At 41.2% G+C, this 20,241-nt stretch overlaps 1 protein-coding gene across 5 annotated transcripts in view; it reads right to left on the reverse strand.

The window, feature by feature from the left end:
* Positions 1-20,241, reverse strand: part of LOC128697034 (glucocorticoid-induced transcript 1 protein) — a 638,463-nt gene that overhangs the window by 250,082 nt on the left and 368,140 nt on the right. The window contains exon 1 of one of the 5 annotated variants that reach the window (XM_053788583.2): positions 6,705-6,727. The exons of the other annotated variants lie outside the window; for them this stretch is intronic. The gene's annotated coding sequence lies outside the window, so the exon portion shown is untranslated. Of the gene's footprint in view, positions 1-6,704; positions 6,728-20,241 lie in introns of those variants that run through there. 5 annotated transcript variants of the gene reach the window in all.

Below are 20,241 nucleotides of genomic sequence, written 5' to 3' on the forward strand. Positions count from 1 at the left end.
ACCGGGAGGCCTGGTCGTGGACCGGGCCGCGGGGGCGTTGATTCCCGGAATGCCCTCCAGGTAGACTACAACTACTGATGAAATTAAGACATATGTGCAGCGTCTGGTTGTCTTTGTTGTGGACGTTTCGCCATCCAGTGGCTGGCTGGATGGCGAAACGTCTACGGTGGGGATGCCCGGGTGTTGTGCATGTGTCATTTCATCCTGTCGGTATTATATACAATTCTTGTACTACTACTACTACTACTACTACTACTACTACTACCTCCACCTCTTCCTGCCTATATATAGCCGTCCTGCTCCACCTCTGTTAGTGTGACTTTGTCAATGGTCCAAGTCGGACCGAAACGTCGTCGTAAGCTTCTCTCTTTTATGTGCGGGTTATTTGTGTACAGACCTCTGACATTCGTCGAATTCTCTCAGTGTAGTTGTCGCACCACTGCTTCTTATTGAATGTATTTTGCACCGTCTGCCAAGTCTCTTGTCATATGGAGTGATTGCGGTGTTCAAGCTACGGACCAGTCCCTCCAGGATTGTCCAGGTATAAACTATAATGTAACTTTCTCGCCTTTGTTTCAAGGAATATAAATGAAAGTACTTAAAGTGTTTCCAGTAGTTCAGACGCTTGAGTGTATAATGGCTTTGAAATTTCTCTGTCCATTTTCCTGCTCAGGAATCTCGGCCTGTCCTGAAGGTGGCCGTTAGTATACAGTAGTATTCTGTAGATGAATGGTTCAGAGAACCGACATGTTGATAAATTAGACACATGTGCAACTCTTGGGTATCTTTATTGAGGAAACGTTTCGCCACACAGTGGCTTCATCAGTCCATACATAGGAGAAACTTGAAGAACAGGAGGAGAATGAGGTAATCAGTCCCTCAACCTTGAGTCGATGTGTTCAGTCCATCAGTCTTGAGTAGAATACGGCATATGAGCGGAGAAGCAGCTTATAAACCGTATGGCAGGAGAGGTGCAGCAGTCATAGGTAGTGTCACATTTGTTCAATGTGGAAGTAGGTCGTGCCCAAGAATTAGGCAAGCGAAGAATTCCTAAGTAATAAGATCCCAAGAAGTTGCAGTGTCTGACAGGTTTGTAGATGAATGGTTCAGAGAACCGACATGTTGATAAATTAGACACATGTGCAACTTTTGGGTATCTTTATTGAGGAAACGTTTCGCCACACAGTGGCTTCATCAGTCCATACATAAGAGATAAAGATACCCAAGAGTTGCACATGTGTCTAATTTATCAACATGTCGGTTCTCTGAACCATTCATCTACAAACCTATTTGTTCCACGCATCCACAACTCTGTTAGAAAACCAGAACTTACCTATGTCCTTTCTAAATCTAAATTAATTCAACTTAAATCAATTATTTCTGGTTCTTACCTACTTAAAGTTGCTAGGGATTCTAAAACTAACCCAAAAAGTTTTTTCCAGGTCTATAGAACAAAAGTTAGAGATAAGATAGGTCCCCTTAAAAATAACTATGGGCACCTTACTGACAAAGAGAATGAAATGTGCTCGATTTTTAATAATTATTTTCTCTCAGTTTTTACACAGGAAGACACTAACAATATTCCAGTAATTAATTTTTATAGTGGGCTAGAAGAAGATAAATTATGTAACATCACAGTCACTAGTGAAATGGTTGTGAAGCAGATAGACAGACTGAAGCAAAATAAGTCGCCGGGTCCTGATGAGGTTTTTTCAAGGGTTCTTAAGGAATGCAAAATGGAACTCTGTGAACCATTAACTAATATTTTTAATTTATCTCTTCAAACAGGTGTAGTGTCTGATATGTGGAAGATGGCTAATGTAATTCCTATTTTTAAAACAGGGGACAAGTCGTTACCGTTAAATTACCGCCCAATAAGCCTGACCTCAATTGTAGGCAAATTACTAGAGTCAATTATAGCTGAGATTATAAGAATCCATCTCGATAAGCATAGCTTGATTAATGATACTCAGCATGGATTCACAAGAGGCCGGTCTTGTCTAACTAATTTATTAACTTTCTTCAGTAAAGCTTTGTAGATGAATGGTTCAGAGAACCGACATGTTGATAAATTAGACACATGTGCAACTCTTGGGTATCTTTATTGAGGAAATGTTTCGCCACACAGTGGCTTCATCAGTCCATACGTAGGAGAAACTTGAAGAACAGGAGGAGAATGAGGTAATCAGTCCCTCAACCTTGAGTCGATGTGTTCAGTCCATCAATCTTGAATAGAATACGGCATATCAGCGGAGAAGCAGCTTATAAACCGTATGGCAGGAGAGGTGCAGCAGTCATAGGTCGTGTCACATTTGTTCAATGTGGAAGTAGGTCGTGCCCAAGAATTAGGCAAGCGAAGAATTCCTAAGTATTAAGATCCCAAGAAGTTGCAGTGTCTGACAGATTTGTCGGTTCTCTGAACCATTCATCTACAAATCTGTCAGACACTGCAACTTCTTGGGATCTTAATACTTAGGAATTCTTCGCTTGCCTAATTCTTGGGCACGACCTACTTCCACATTGAACAAATGTGACACCACCTATGACTGCTGCACCTCTCCTGCCATACGGTTTATAAGCTGCTTCTCCGCTGATATGCCGTATTCTATTCAAGATTGATGGACTGAACACATCGACTCAAGGTTGAGGGACTGATTACCTCATTCTCCTCCTCTTCTTCAAGTTTCTCCTACGTATGGACTGATGAAGCCACTGTGTGGCGAAACATTTTCTCAATAAAGATACCCAAGAGTTGCACATGTGTCTAATTTATCATTCAGTAAAGCTTTTGAGGCTGTTGACCACGATAAAGAATTTGATATTATTTACTTAGATTTTAGTAAGGCTTTTGATAGAGTTCCGCACCATAGACTGTTAAAGAAAGTGGCAGCTCATGGCATTGGGGGAAAAGTGCTCTCGTGGATCGAGTCATGGCTCACTGACAGGAAGCAGAGAGTGTCCATAAATGGGGTTAAATCCGAGTGGGGATCTGTAACAAGTGGCGTTCCACAGGGATCAGTCTTGGGCCCGTTGTTGTTTATAATATATATCAATGATCTTGATGAGGGAATTACTAGTGATATGAGCAAATTCGCCGATGACACAAAGATAGGTAGGATAATTGATTCAAACGTAGATGTTATGGAACTTCAGGAGGATTTAAACAAACTCTATTCTTGGTCAGAAAAGTGGCAGATGCAGTTCAATGTAGATAAATGCAAGGTTCTGAAGCTTGGGAGTGTCCATAACCCTAGTACTTATAAGTTAAATGATTGTAATAAAGTTGGTAGAATTACCGACAATATGTAAAGTAAAAGGACACAAGTGCAACTAATGTGACATTTTATTGTGGCAACGTTTCGCTCTCCAGGAGCTTTATCAAGCCATGGCTTGATAAAGCTCCTGGAGAGCGAAACATTGCTACAATAAAATGTCACATTAGTTGCACTTGTGTCCTTTTACTTTACAAGTTAAATGATGTAGAACTTAGCCATACAGATTGCGAAAAGGACTTGGGGGTTATGGTGAGCAGCAACCTTAAACAAAGACAGCAATGCCTAAGCGTACGTAATAAGGCAAATAGATTACTGGAATTTATATCAAGAAGTGTAAGCAACAGAAGTCCAGAGGTCATACTGCAGCTTTATACATCATTAGTAAGGCCTCACCTAGATTATGCAGCTCAGTTCTGGTCTCCATATTACAGAATGGACACAAATTCGTTAGAAAACATTCAGCGTAGGATGACTAAATTAATACATAGCATTAGAAATCTTCCTTATGAAGAAAGATTGAAGACTCTTAAGTTACATTCACTTGTTAGACGAAGAATGAGGGGAGACCTGATCGAAGTGTATAAGTGGAAGATAGGTATTAATAAAGGGGATATTAATAAGGTCTTGAGGATGTCTCTCCAAGAGAGAACCCGCAGTAATGGATTTAAATTAGATAAGTTTAGATTTAGAAAGGACATAGGAAAGTATTGGTTTGGAAATAGGGTAGTTGATGAGTGGAACAGTCTACCTAGTTGGGTTATTGAGGCTGGGACTTTGGGTAGTTTCAAATTTAGGTTGGATAAGTACATGAGTGGGAGGGGTTGGATTTGAGTGGGACTTTCACATCAGAGCTTATTTCTTGGGTGGCGCTGAAATTTGGGTTCGGCAAATGTTTTGTTAGTGGGATGAATTGTAAAGGACCTGCCTAGTATGGGCCAACAGGCCTCCTGCAGTGTTCCTCCTTTCTTATGTTTCTTATGTTCTTATGTTGACACCCTCAGCACTTTATTAATATCTCCTTTGTTTATGCCCCCCATCCACTTATGTACTTCAATGATATTTCCCCTCATTCTACGTCTCTCCAGAGAGTGGAGATTCCCTACACAGTAAATCACTTTAGTCACCCTTCTCTGTATGTTCTCCAATGAGTCTACATCCTCCTGCATTAAGGAGATCAAAACTGAGCAGCATAATCTAAATGAGGCCTCACTAGTGATGTAAAGAGCTGTACAATAACTTCCGGACATCTGCCACTTATACTTGAGATAAATCCAAGTATTCTGTTAGCCCTGTTGGGTACACTTAGGCACTGCTGTCTTGGCTTCAGGTTTCTGCTCACCATGAAATGACAATATTGTTGTGAGCCTTGAAAGTGAGATCTTCTGACATCATTACTCCTAAGATTCATACCTGGGACTGTCACTCTATTGAATAAATTGAGTTTATCTTGTACTCTGCTACAGTCTTCATTTTCCTCCATTTTTCCATAGCGGAACAAGGAAGGGAGGGAGGGAAAGAGGTAAATATACGTGGCTGGAAGGGAAGGGGTGATGGATACCTTTACCTGTGATATACATTTAATAGGTTCCAAGAGTTTTTCTACTCCCGGAGACCGGCCATGGGCCAGGCTCGTCTGGTCAACAAGGCTGTTGCTGTGGATGGCCCACTGCCCCACATATCCATTACAGCCTGGTTGATCTGCCATTTGGTGAAGATACTTATCCAGTCTCCTATTGAAGATTTCTACACTTGTCCCAGCAGTGTTTCTGATATCTTCTGGTAAGATGTTGAATAATCTGGGACCACGAATGAAGATAAACACTAAGTATATGGCTGGAAGAAAAGAGGGTAGGGAGAAAAACACAAGTGTGTGATAAAGGAGGAGGACTGGAAGGTAGGTAAACACAAGAATGTGGCAGGATGGGAAAAGTGGGGGTTAGTGAAGTCAACACATGTTGCAGGAGGGGAAGGAGGCGAAGTTACCTAGGATATTTCCGGGTGTCAATGCCCCTGCGGTCAAGCCCCAGACCAGGCCTCCTGGTGGTGAATCAAGGCCTGATCAACCAGGCTGTTACTGCTGGCCACGTGCAGTCTTGCACACAAGCCTCAGGCCTGCTGGTCAGGAATTGAATGCAGGAACTTGTAGAGTTCCCTCTTGAAAATAGCCGGAGGTTTGTTGGTAATTCCCCTCATGCACAGTGAGAAGGCGTTGAATAGTCGGGAATCTGACATTCATCGAGTTCTCTCAGTGTACTCGTCGCACTTCTGCTTTTTAATGGAGGTAATTTTTACCATCTGCCATGTCTCTTGTTGTCATACGGTGGGAGTGATTTCAGTGTTCAGGGCTGGGACCTGTGCCTTCACGATTTTCCTTGTGTAAATTAGGATACACCTTTCTCACCTACGTTCCAATGATTACAGTTGAAGGGACTTCAAACGTTCTCAGTAGTTTGAATGCTTGATCGAATGTATTTGAGGACAGATATTTCTTTGTACGTCTCCCAGCTCGGGAATTTCGTCTCCTTTGAAAGGAGCCGTTAAACATCACACTGTTATCAAAGGCCCACTTGAAGACCTGATTTATATCTGCTTGAAGGTTTGCTGTGTCTTCGACAGAAGCCACTCTCACAGATATTCTGGTGTCATCAGCAAAGGATGTTACGATGTTATGTCTGTCAGTATCAGGTGTAAGGAGAAACAGAAGTGGGCACCAGTAATTCTTCTTGAGGAACAGAGCTTTTCACTGTGGCAGTCTCTGACTTCACTCTATATACTACAATTATCTGGGTTCTAGTTATTACAAAAGTTAAGCATCCATCTGCCCACTTTTCCAGCTATTCATTTTGAACGCATTTTATGTGCTATCACACCATGGTCGTACTTGTCGAAGGCTTTGGAAAAAATAATGTTTACTACATAAGCAGTTAGCGTATCTACCAGTGCATCCAGGACCACGTCGTAATGATCCAGCAGTAGTTGTGAGAGGAAGGAGCGACCTGTGCTAAATCATGCTGCCCTGGATTTTGAAATAACTGTGATTCCATGGGATAGTCATGTTAGCGCGTTATATTGTTTTAAAGATTATTGCAATTGCCTTACTCCCACCTTTGAGAAATAGGAGCAATATTAGTGGTTTCTAATGACTGTGTGATGACACCTGCGTTCAGATTCCTCTATAAAATACTAATGGCAGGAGTGAAGGGCGGGGAGGGAGGTAAACATAACTAATTGTTCAGTATAATTGTTAACTTATATTACTATTTTTAGATGTTAGGGTAAGGCAGAGAAGTCTTTGAAAACACAGCACAGTGAGCGACCAACATGGATAGCTTCCTGGCCTCTACACCTGCCATGTTCACAAGCAACACTAGTAGTTTTCTGGCCTCTACACCTGTCATCCATCACGAGTAACACTGGCAGCTTCCTAACCTCAACACCTGTCATGCTTCACAAAGCAGCACTGGCAGCTCCATGGCTTCTGTTAAGTAACACCTCACACACTGTGCTCTATTAGAGGGCCCTCTAAAGCACTTATGACACTCCAGTACCCACCTGCTACCCACCTCGCCGCCCACCTACCTTCCACTACGGTATTTACCCAGGGAGCTATCGGCTGCCACGATTATCACTGAGCCAAGATAACCTTATCGATCACCCTGCCAAGATGGTCTGCTGTTGCTGCTGATGCTGCTATTGCTTCTGTTTATATTGCTGTTGCTGCTGCTGCTACTATTGCTGATACTGTTTTTCCTATTGTTGCACTGCTGTTGTTGCTGCTGCTATTGTTGTTTTTGCTGCTGCTGCTGATACTGCATTTAAAATTAAGTCCTTTCTAAAAAAATTTCTTATACTTTTAAAGATCTATTTTTCTCGTTTATGTTAATGTAAAAAATAATAATTTTGTACCAAAAGAACCTTAGAAAACTTACCAAACCTTATTATAAAAAGCGCAATTTAGTTTAGTCTAATCCAACTAAATATATTTTAGATAAGTTTACAATAATTTAATAATAAATAAACACAATTAAATATATTTTTTTCGTTAGGTTCAGAATGATTTTTGCGAAATTATTGCATACACAAATTTTCGCTGGCCTTATTTGGCAAGAAGAGCGTTGCTATATAAGCTATTATATAATATATATATATATATATATATATATATATATATATATATATATATATATATATATATATATATATGGCAACGCTCATCTTGCCATATAAGACAAGTGAAAATTTGTGTATGCAATAATTTCGCCAAAATCATTCTTAACCTAACGAAAAAATATATTTCACTGTGTTTGTTTAGTATTAAATTATTGTAAAAAATCTAAAATATATTTAGTTGGGTTAGGCTAAAATAAACTGCTCTTGTTATAATAAGGTTAGGTAAGTTTTCTAAGATTCTTTTGGCGCAAAATTATAAATTTTTACATTAACATTTATGAAAAATATATATCTTTAAACGTATAAGAGAAAATTTTAGAAAGGACTTAATTTTAAATGAGTTCTTGCTAATTGACCAGTTTTACATATTCGGCACGACATATATATATATATATATATATATATATATATATATATATATATATATATATATATATATATATATATATATATATAATTTATTAGCACACTGGCCTTTCCCACCGAGGCAGGGTGACCCAAAAAAGAAGAAACATTTCCATCAACACTCACTCCATCACTGTCTTGCCAGAGAAGTGCCTACACTACACTTAAAAAACTGCAATATATCTCCATCCCTCTTTCAAAGTGCAGGCACTGTAATTTCGACCTTCAGGACTCAAGTCTGTCTAACCGGTTTCCCTGAATCCTTTCATGTTACTTTGCTCACATTCCAATAACATATCAAATCACGAAAACAATTTGCCTCCACTCAACCCTAACACACTCATGCACTCTTGCTGGAAGCCTAAATTGTGTAGAATAGAGGGTGTGTGGGAGTTGTGATTGATTAGGTTAGTTCTCCAAGTCCACCTCATTCCTAGATACCTGAAATAATTTCTTCTTCTATTCTCAAATGGGCAGTGTGCGTTGACGGTTGCACAGTAGATCTCTGGTGGCAGCCCCCTTACACATAGCCCCAATGTTCAAATGCGCTTTCAATACACTCGAGGTACTCACGTGGAAGATTATTATTATAATCAAAAAGAAGCGCTAAGCCACAAGGACTATACAGCATCTCACGTGGAAGAGTGATGGCTGTTTCCAGAGACCCGTAAAAATCACACATTATGCCTAGTACACCAGCGGTGAAATGTGGCCATGGTTCCAGAGACTTCTAAAAGTCATGCGTAACCACCTAGTACACCACGGAGATAATTATCGAGGTGAAATGTATCAAATTCACGTTGTAATGTGTTATCGAATGTTAGAGGACTTCATTGCAGAACTTCCGGATAAGTCGTCCTGTGCTCACTATGGTGTTTTTTGTGACTGACAGGTATGCACGCTGCATACCCCATGGGCACAGTGGGATGCAGGAGTGCCTATAGCCTATTGTGTAGGATGTGAGGTGTTGTAGTTTACTAAACTAGATTAATCTAACTCTAACTTAGCTTAAATACATAAGTCATAGTGCATAGACATTAGCGTATGGGCTTCATTACAGATTAGGTCTTACAAATCAAGAGTATATAAAGAAATGTGGCAACCCCATAGGCATGGTGGGGATGTAGTCCCTTCTCTCCTTTTCCCCAACTTAGGGAGGGTTTATAACAGTCTGGAAAATTCAACTGCGAGATTTTCCATGCAAGTCCCTCGCATACAAAACCCCTTTACTCCCTCCTTCCAACCTTCCCCAGGACGACACCCTACCCAGTTTTCCCTCCACTACCGATTTATACACCTTCCAAGTTATTCCATTTCGTTTCATCCTTTCTAAATGTCTGAAACACGTCAACAACCCGTCCTCATTATTATTATAATAAAAAAGAAGCGCTAAGCCCTCTGGACAATACTTTTAGAAACCCCACACCTCCCAATCTTCAAGCTATGGATTCTCTGCATAATGTTAATACCACACATTGCCCTCAGAAACAACATCTTGTTGTAACATTCACCACCCATGCTGCACACCCATATAATTATGAGCGTTAGTACCAATATACTCTCATACATTCTAACTTTGCAAGAGAGTGTGTGCCTGGAAAATAACCCTCCTCACTTACTCCTCAGCCAATCTACCTGTCAATGATACTAAGTCTACTCTCTGCTTCTACAAGTGCCTGAAAAAACACGTGAGCACATGGGTACTTGTGTGCGCACGTTCGTTTGTGTGTGTACTGGTGGAAGCCTACCATCATGCCCTGAGTTAACTCACCTACACCTTAGTAAATGCTATCAGTGCTAGTAAATGCTACTTACTCTAATTCTGATAACTTTCAGGAGTGACCCTCAGTTTTCAGCATGCAAAGACTGGTGCTAGTGCAACCCCAACTAGATGAATATTACGTGCGTCTGGCAGAGAAGTGGTAGTCTCTAGTTGCTCGCTGCTGCTCCCTTGCTGTGTCTTACTCTCCGGTCTCCTTGATCCTCTGCGAGCACTTTGCTCATATATATATATATATATATATATATATATATATATATATATATATATATATATATATATATATATATATATTATATGTCTCTCCTCACAAAATGACGTACTCGCTTACCGACGCCTCGGACTTACGACGGACTCTCCGACCAGTATTCATAGCCGATTTCCTCTATTCTGTTTATTTCAATATGCAGTACACTACTGTATAAACATTTAAAAATATACCAGAAATGTTTTAAATGGTGCAAAGTTGACATTAAAACAATATCAAAGATAGTTGAAACAAACTCATTACCATTATAGTATGCTCCTCACTTAGACAAATTCGTTTAACGACGTGGTCTTAGGAACAGAACTCCATCTTCAAGTGTTTAAACTTTTTCTGCTAGTACTATCACTTCTTTCCTTATGACAACCTGACTAGGGCCGTACCACTTCCTGGAGGCCTACTGATATGTCAACCTTCACTGATACTTTTATTTTGTTTTCACTTTCCTCCTTTTGTTTGTTTGTTATCTTCCTGGTGTATGTGTATGACATGACAGGCGGAATCGACTCAGGTTCAGAAACTGGCTCCTGGAGTTCAACTCCACCAAGTGCAAAGTCACTGGGGAAGGGCAAGGAAGATTGGGGAAGGGCAAGGAAGACCACAAACGGAGTACAATCTAAGGGGCCAGATACTATAAACCTCACTCAAGGCAAAGGATCTTGGGGTGAGTTTAACACCGGGCACATCTTCTGAGGCGAACATCAACCAAATAACTGCCGCAGCATATGGGCGCCTAGCAAACCTAAGAATAGAATTCCAACATCTCAGTAAGGAATCGTTCAGGACCCTGTACACCGTGTACGTCAGGCCCATACAGGAGTATGCAGCACCAATTTGGAACCCATACCTAGCCAAACACGTAAGGAATTTAGAGAAAGTGCAAAGGTTTGAACGATACTAGTCCCGGAGCTAAGGGGCATGTCCTACGATGAGAGATTAAGGGAAATTGACCTGACGACACTGGAGGACAGGAGGGACAGGGACGACATTTATTTATTTAATTTTTTATTTGGACATGATACATAGTTGTACAAACAAATATAGTGATTGTGTGTACATGCCAAAAGCCCCTTGTATGTAGAGCATTATGGGCAGGCTTAAAATTAACTTAAGATTAACTAAGCAATGATATATTCAGTGGTAAAAATTACAGTAAACAAATTACAACATGAAGTACAAATGAATATTTCAAATAAGAAGCATTAAAGTTGTACAAATTTATAGCATAACAATGTATAATATAATCGAATCAGATCGAGTAAAATCAATGATTTGAAGTGCAGAAACAGGTCATATGGTCATTAGATGAGTTACTGTACATTCAAGAGAATGGAGTATTCTATTAGGTAATGTAATTAAAAAAAATAGTTTGATAGGTTCACAGGTTACATATTTATGAGATACAGTTATTCAGTATTTATTTAGTCGTGGGTGAGTAAGTGGTTTTTTTTTAAGAAGAGTCTTAAATTAATAAACAGACAGTATTTCTTTTATATTCACAGGTCACAGACCGGGCCGCGGGGGCGTTGACCCCCGGAACTCTCTCCAGGTAAACAGGTAATGAATTCCAGATCTTTGGGTCTTTTATGTGAATTGAGTTTTTACATAGTGTGAGATGGACGCGGGGAACATCAAAGAGTAATCTGTGCCTTGTGTTATGGTCATGTGTTCTGTTGAGGTTGGTAAGAAGTTTGAGGGGAGGGTTTATATCCGAGTTTAGTGTTCTATGTATGTAATAGGCACAATAATAAGTATGGATGTTTTGTACGATGAATAAGTTTAGAGTTTTGAATATTGGTGGAGTATGCTGCCTGGAGTAGGAATTTGTTATCATTCTGACTGCAGCCTTTTGTTGGGTAATTAATGGTCTGAGATGATTTATTGTTGTTGAGCCCCATGCACAAATTCCATAGGTGAGATAGGGGTAAATGAGTGAGTGATATAGGGCCAGGAGGGCTGACTGTGGAACATAGTACCGTATCTTCGATAGTATGCCTACGGTCTTGGAAATTTTCTTGGAAATTTGTTGTACATGAGTTTGAAATTTAAGTCTATTATCAAGGTGGATTCCTAAGAATTTTCCCTCTATGAGCTTTGTGATAGGTGATCCGTTTATCATTATGTTAAGAGGATAACAACATATAAAATACTGAGAGGAATCAACAAGGTGTCTCTGAGATGGGACACAGCAACAACTGGTCACAATTGGAAGTTGAAGACTCTGATGAGTCACAGATGTTAGGAAGTATTTCTTCAATCACAGAGTTGTCAAGAAGCTGAATAGTCTGGAAAGTGAGGTGGTGGAGGCAGGAACCATACACAGCTGTAAGAGGTATGATAAAGCTCACGGAGCATGGAGTGACATAGTAGTGACCAGTGAAGGGGGCCAGGAGCTATGAATCGACCCCTGCAACCACAATTAGGTGAGTACACACACACACACACACACACACACACACACACACGCGCGCGCGCACACATCCACACACACACGTGCGCGCGCGCGCACACACACACACACACACACACACACACACACACACACACACACACACACACACACACACACACACACACGCATGCACGCACGCACGCACGCACGCACGCACGCACGCACGCACGCACACAAGACATGCTGGAACCCACACCTAGCCAAGCATGTAAGGAAAGTAGAGAAAGTGCAAAGGTTTGCAACAAGACTCGTCCCGGAGTTAAGGGGTATGTCCTACGAGGAAAAGTTAAGGGAAATCGACCTGACGACACTGGGAGACAGGAGACATAGGGGGGATATGATAACGACATATAAAATACTGAGAGGAATCGACAAGGTGCATAGGTGGACAGAGACAGGATGTTCCAGAGATGGGACACAGCAACAAGGGGTCACAGTTGGAAGTTGAAGACTCAGATGAATCACAGGGATGTTAGGAAGTATTTTTTCAGTCACACAGCTGTCAGGAAATGGAACAATCTGGGAAGGGATGTAGTGGAGGCAGGATCCATACATAGCTTTAAGAAAAGGTATGATAAAGTTCATGGAGCGGGAAGAGTGACCTAGTAGCGACCAGTGAAGATGCGGGGCCAGGAGCTGTGAATCGACCCCTGCAACCACAACTAGGTGAGTACACGTACACACACACACACACACTAATGGCCTGAATTATTAGACCATCAAAGAAAAGACATAAGTTTGAGACCGGATTGTGTGAGCAATGACCCCGGGCATCTACAACAGATATCTCTCAACGTCAGCAATTTTTATAACAGTGCATAATACGAACTTAGATGAGGATTTCCCTTACACAGATATGATACATCTCTGTGCCCTGTGTGGCACAGAGTGCATTGCAAGTGAGCTGAGGAGCTCCCAGTAGTTTAGAAGATTTACTGATTCTGTGCCAGCAGTAAAAGGTCTCTGTATATTTTACAACTCTGATATCTCACCTGCCTTTTAAGGGTAAGAGAGCACAGGCCAGTGTGCCAGAGGAAACTTCAGTAGCAATCTCTTGAGTACTCTCCCAGGCGTGATACTCATACTGTAACTTCCTGAGTACTCTCCCAGGCGTGGTACTCATAATGTAACTTCCTGAGTACTTTCCCAGGCGTGGTACTCATACTAATGTAGTTTCCTTTGTACTCTCCCAGGCGTTTACCTGGAGAGGGTTTCGGGGGTCAACGCCCCCGCGGCTCGGTCTGAGACCAGGTACTTGACGTGGTACTCATACTAATGTAACGTCCTGAGTACTTTCCCAGGCGTGGCACCAATATTTAATGCAGCTTCTTAAACTTTGCTCTATAATTTACTTGCCAGACACTGCATTTCTTTACTTGTCTCTTTCAAAGAGTTACATCAGCTGGTATTGCTCCCTCCCTCTTATGAAAAGATGTCTGCATCTTACATGAAGATTTTGTACTCGTTTTCTCTGCTAGGTAATGCGGTTTGAGTATTTTGTATTTACCACCTGTGTTACTTGTCAAACAAGGATCAAAACAATATGAGATGTTTAAAACGCCGTCCTGCAGAAACAACATGCATTAATTTACTCTTTTCAGGACTGTCTCGTCAACACCAGTATGTTTTACATCCAATAACACTATCGAGTATTTCTCTCTCTCTCTCTCTTTCTCCGTTACAAAGAGTTTATTCCAAATGTCTGTCTAAAGGCATTCCCAGTAGTTTAGTTGTCAACGCACGAGTGTTCAGAAGATTACACGAACACTTCCTTCGTGCTCTGTAAAACAAGTAAGGCGAGTCTGTGTGGCTGTTGAAGCTCTGATACTAAAACTGCCAGAGGTATTAAGTACAGCCATTTACAATATGGCAGTTATTGGTAAAATTACTAACAATATGCTAAGTAAATGAACACTAAAACAACTAATGAGATATTTATTAAGGCTACGTTTCGCTCCTGGCGAATCCACATTAGGTAGGGAGACAAATCTATATATAAAAAAAAATCTTATAAATGTATCTCTCGAGGTTTTCTGGAATAACTTGTTCCATCACACTACCAATATTATTTTTATCATGGAAAGTAGTACACCTGTGAGTCATTCAGCAGTGCACGGCTGACGTTAAGAGATAAAAACGTCAAGAGGAAAGTGCTGCTTGCAGGAAAGAAGTAGAGTTTGTGCAAATCCATCGTGGTGAAAATGTTGGCAGTGTAAGCACTGCAGGAGCCAGCAAAAACAATGGCAGCGTGCTCTCAAATAATCATGCCGATCTATCAAAAAAATGCTGGACTCTCAGCACAACCTGACAACTCGACAAGGCGGAGAGAAGGCTATGGAGGCTGAAGACCAGTTGAGGCAGGAGTCGATGGCAGCAGAACGTGAGAATGTAGGACTTGAAAAAAAAATAATGGTAGTGAAAAGTATGGAAGCCGGATTACCAAAGACGTAAAAAAGCAGACATGAAGAAAAAGTGAGAGATGGTAGTGGAATGAACTGAGTGGGGTATAAGCGACCCACTCTTCGGTACTGGCCTGAACTTCAAGACGTTAAAGGCTTGTGAGAAGGTAGCTTCCGGGAGAGTGACCAGGTCTGAGAGAGAACGTCTGTAGCTTGTCAAAATACACAAAGAAAGGGGCAGCTATAGTATTTGCTGCATCAATCTCCGCGAAAGCAAGTAGTGGAGGCGTACGAACTGCTGTGTGCGGTCTCAGCGAAAAATGACGTGGGGTAAATACGCGAGTAGCAACATTCTGGTTGACTGTTGTAATTTTCAAAACACAAACAATTGCTACCTATAAGTTACCTGTAGTCGGTTCCGAGAGCCAACGCTCCCGCGATCCGCACCCAGATCAGTCCTCTTAGACTTAGTCGATGGTTTTATCAATAAGGCTGTTGCTGCTAGCCACACGCAATTCAACACAGAAATGTAAGATCTGGCATTACCACTCCTCAGTCCTTCACATTTTTGTTCTTCTCTACTGAATGATTAGAGTTTCTTTTACACTCTGTTCCGTTATTTAATTCTTCAATTATTTCAAAATATAATAACCAAAATTTGTCCTCATTGACCTAAGTGTAGACCTGCTTACATCTGTATCTTTGGGGCAAAGAATGATACAGTGTGATGATATATGTCGACATATTAGATAAGAAAAGGATAAAAAAAAAGATATTGAGAACTGTGCCTTCTGGAACAGTCTTTCACTAGGAACGTTTGTGATTTTACTCTGCTGACTCTTATAAGCTCTTTGGGTCCTATTTGCTAGAATTAGAAAAAAATAATCTACCGGGTCACTTTTCCAGGTTATTACTTTCGTACGTATTTTGTGTGTACGAGGCATGAGTGAAGTGATATAAAGGCATACTGTCCCAGGATGTGCAGCTGTTATGATTCAACGATGCTTCATAAAATTCATTTAAATATTGTTGTGGGACGTCAATGATACCGGACTACAGCCTTATCTTGCGACTGTTTTTCTGCTCACATTAATGGGGTGATTCCTGTGTCCTGACTCCATCTTCATAAGATATTAAATGCATAAGATAGCGTGTTCTTGGAATTTTTGATGAATATGGAGTTCGATGAGTCCAAGGGCTACCAATGGCTTCTTGAGAATCGAGAGAAGTTACCTGAAATATACCTGAAAACGATTTTTGGGCTCACCTCTCCTGCGGCCGGCGCTGGACAGGATAACCAAGCGGGCTCTGGTGGCCTGGTGGTTAACGCTCTCGCTTCACACGGTGAGGACCTGGGTTCGATTCCCAGCCAGAGTAGAAACATTGGACGTGTTTCTTTCCACCTGTTGTCTATGTTCCCCATCAGTAAAATGGGTACCTGGGTGTTAGTCGACTGGTGTGGGTCGCATCCTGGGACACTGACCTAAGGAGGCCTGGTCACAGACCGGGCCGCGGGGGCGTTGACCCCCGGAACTCTCTCCAGATAAACTCCAGATAAACTCCAGACTGCTCGTCCTAACCACGTGAAGTACAATGAACTACGTACTAGATGATAAAGAACTTACCACCTGGAGTCTACCCGGAGGGCATTCCGAGGATCAACGCCCCCGCGGCCTGGTCCATGACCAGGCCTCTTGGTGGATCAGGGCCTCATCAACGAGGCTGTTATAGCTGGTCGCACGTAGTCTAATGTACGAATCACAACCCGGCTGATCTGGCACTGACTTTAGGTATCTGTCCAGCTCCCTCTTGAAGACAACCATAGGTCTATTAGTAATTCCCCTTATGGCTGGTGGGAGGCTGTTGAGCAGTCTTGGGCCCCGGACACTTATTGTGTTTTCTCTTAGTGTACCAGTGGCGCCCCTACTTTTCACTGGGGGTATGTTACATCGCCTACTAAGTCTTTTGTTTTCGTAGGGAGTGATTTCTGTGTGCAGGTTATGGACCAGTCCCTCCAGAACCTTCCAGGTGTAGATTATGATATATCTCCCTCGCCTGCACTCCAGTGAATACAAGCCAAGTGCTTCCAGGCGCTCCCAGTAGTTAAGGTATTTGATGGAACTTATACGTGCAGTAAAGGTTCTCTGTACATTCTCTAGATCTGTAATTTCACCTGCCTTGACTGGGGATGTTAATGAACAGCAGTATTCCAGCCTAGAGTGAACAAGTGATTTAAAAAAGGATCATCACTGGCTTGGCATCTCTTGTCTTGAATCTCATTATCCATCCTATCAGTTTCCTCGCAGATGTAATAGTGGCATTGTTGTGGTCCTTGAAGGTGAGATCCTCAGACATTACCACACCCAGGTCCTTCACATTGCTCTTCCGCTCTATTGTGTGATTTGAGTTTGTAGTATACTTAGTCCTAGTTATTATTTCCTCCAGTTTTCCATAAAGGAGTAGTTGGAATTTGTCTTCACCGAACATCATATTGTTCTCCGTTGCCCATTAGAAAACTTGGTTTATATCTTCTTGGAGATCTGCCGTGTCCTCAGTGGATGATACTCTCATGCAGATCCTAGTATCGTCTGCAAAGGATGATACGGTGCTATGGTTTACATCTCTGTCTATGTCTGACATGAGAATGAGGAACAGGATAGGGGCGAGTGCTGTGCCCCAGTTCTCTCTTGAAAGACAGCTAGGAATATGTTGGCAATTCCTCTTATATACGAAGGGGGGACTCTGTTGAAAAGTCTTAAATTCTTTTACACTTATTAAGCATCTCTTAGAATGCTCATAGCACCCTTGATTATCACTGCGGGTATTTTGAACTCTATACTGAGTCCCTTATTTTCTTAGGGAGAGACTTCGATGTGCAAATTTGGATCGGTCCCTCCTAGAAATTTCTTTCTACGTTTCGAAGATAATATGGGGGACCTCAGTCATGCTTGATCAATAACTTAGGTGCTTGATTGGCTCTATAAAGGTAGTGCAAGTTCTTCATACATTCTCCTGATCTACGATTCTGTTTGCCTTTAATAGGCCTGTTAATGCACTGCAATATTCCAATGAAGAGTGACTTGAAGGGTATCATTAGCTTGGCATCTCTTTTCTGAAGGCTCTAGTTATCTAGCCTACGATTTACCTTGTGGAAGTGATGATAACATTTGAGATCCTTGAATATGAGATATTCTGACAGTATCACTCCTAAGCCCCTCACACTAATCTAACGTTCTATATAGTGGTTTGAGTTTCATGTTATACTTCTCTCCCGTATTTATTTACACAAATTTCCCATAGCAGAATAAAATATGTCCTAAATGAACATCCTATTGTTTTCCGACAATTTTCTCTGACATCACAGAAACTGACTGGCTGTCCTCAATAGATGCTACTCACGTACAAATTCTAGTATCTTCTGCAAAGGATGATCCGGTGCTACGATTTATCTATTTTGGATAAATGAGAGAAAGAACTGGGGTCGCGTACTGTGATTTGGGGAACAGAGCTTTTCACTGTGGCAAATTATGATTTTACTTTGTTCACTATTACTCTTTGCTATTAAGTTAAACTGTCAGTAAGTTACACCATAGCCATTAAACATTTTCACAGCTTGGGTATGTTGGGATCAAGACACTAATCCCTAATTTTCAAAGCCAGCTTCGGGTAAGCCCAGGACCAGGCAGTTCAAATGTAGCCACCGGCGAGGACAGACAGGTATATCAGACTTTCCAATAAATCACAGAGCAAATCCCGAAGAAGTATACTTTCCACCACCCACTACCACAGAACTAAGTTAGAGGCAGCACACCAAAATATTCATTGACCCACTTTTCCAGTTATTCTGGATTCTGGTTACTACCACACTATGCTCACACTTACTGAAGACTTTCGTAAACTCTTTGTACACCAAATGTGCATTCTGGAAGTCTTCCAGTGCATCTAAACATGATATTTAAGGCACATGATAGTGGTTTCTTGCATTATAATCAAAATTAAGCTCTAAACTCACCAGGGTCACACAGCGCTGGGCCTGGGACAAGAATGAAGGGGCATCTTATTAATGGCTTCTTCGAAGTCAGTTGGGGTTAAGATTATGTGGAAATTATGAAGATGTAGTCATAGTTTTGAGTCTTATTCATAAAAAACTAATTTGAATTGCCAATATTTAGTCTAATTAATGGCTCAGGGAGCATGGAATCGTATTGTGACTTTACTGTTTCACTCATTTCATTGCTGTTGTAAGTGTAATGTTCATCTGCTTCGGCCAAGGGCCAAATACTGTGTGCGTTTTTCTTTTTACTCCGGATTTGCATGCGAGATAAAGTGCTTGGGATTTCTTTCAATTTCATTATTGGCTTTTTGCTCCCTCTGTCTCTCCTGGACGCTGATGCATTCAGCTTGAGCTCAATGTTTTCCATTTTAGTAACCAATGGGTCTTTTCATCCATCAGAAAGTCTGCAGACATCGGTAAGTTCTGCAATACTCTATGTTAGCCAGTAAATGGAGTACTTCTCTCTTCATAATTTGCATTTTCTTTCCTTTTTCTTAATGTGTGTCTGGAAGATACTTTTAATACTAGAGAGCTCATCCTCTCAAGACAATAGTTCAAATCTATGTTATTGTTAATGTTACTATCTTCCCAGTGTATTTCAGTAAGGTTATAATATATTTGATTCCAGTTAATGCATTTATTGTCAAAGTTGTAACTGATGAATAACCCATCAAGGCCGTGTGTGTGTTAGCTACTGTAGTGTGTATACACGTCTCAACTTGAAGTTGTGGTGTGAACTTGTGTTTGACACGTTATCTTCAGTATCAGATCCTCATTATTTGTGACTACAAAATCAAAACTGCTTTTCAATATGGTCGGTTTCACTATTTGCTGACTTAAGGCGAATTTAATATTTCGTGCGAGACGATCATCCGAACTGCCTTCTGGGACTTTCTCAACTATTAAAACATTTGCTACATTCTTCCATTTTAAGCGTTATAATGGAATCATCCAGCAACAGGATGGTTACCAACGGGTATCAAAGATTTTTAAAGCAGTGTACAATTATCAGTAACTAGTATTTACACTGCCGTGTTTTTTTCCTGGTGGTTTACACAAGTACAATAACGAAATTCGGATTGTAAATGTTCAGTGCCAAAGTTTGAACCTACATTCAGCACTATAAGTGTTGGAGACTCGATCTTCCATCCTCTGATCAGTAACTGTGGGGATCAGCAGCAGTAGCAGCGACCCCAGGCGTTATTACAAGGTTGATGGTGTAGGAAGAACGCCAGAGAGAACAAAACGGCAAGGACCTGGAGCGCTGAGGGTAGTCACTTTATGAAACAGTGTAAGAAGGAAGAGTCGTGACACCTCACAGAAGCAGTGAGTGAAGAGTTCTTGGGAAGTTATATGATTGTGACACTGGAGGAACGAGGAGCAGGGGACTGAGTCCGGGGCTCTGGGACTAAAATAAAATCAGAAGGGAGACGTATGACCC

This window comes from Cherax quadricarinatus, chromosome 2 (genome assembly GCF_038502225.1).
Source record: "Cherax quadricarinatus isolate ZL_2023a chromosome 2, ASM3850222v1, whole genome shotgun sequence".
Lineage (NCBI taxonomy): Eukaryota > Metazoa > Arthropoda > Malacostraca > Decapoda > Parastacidae > Cherax > Cherax quadricarinatus.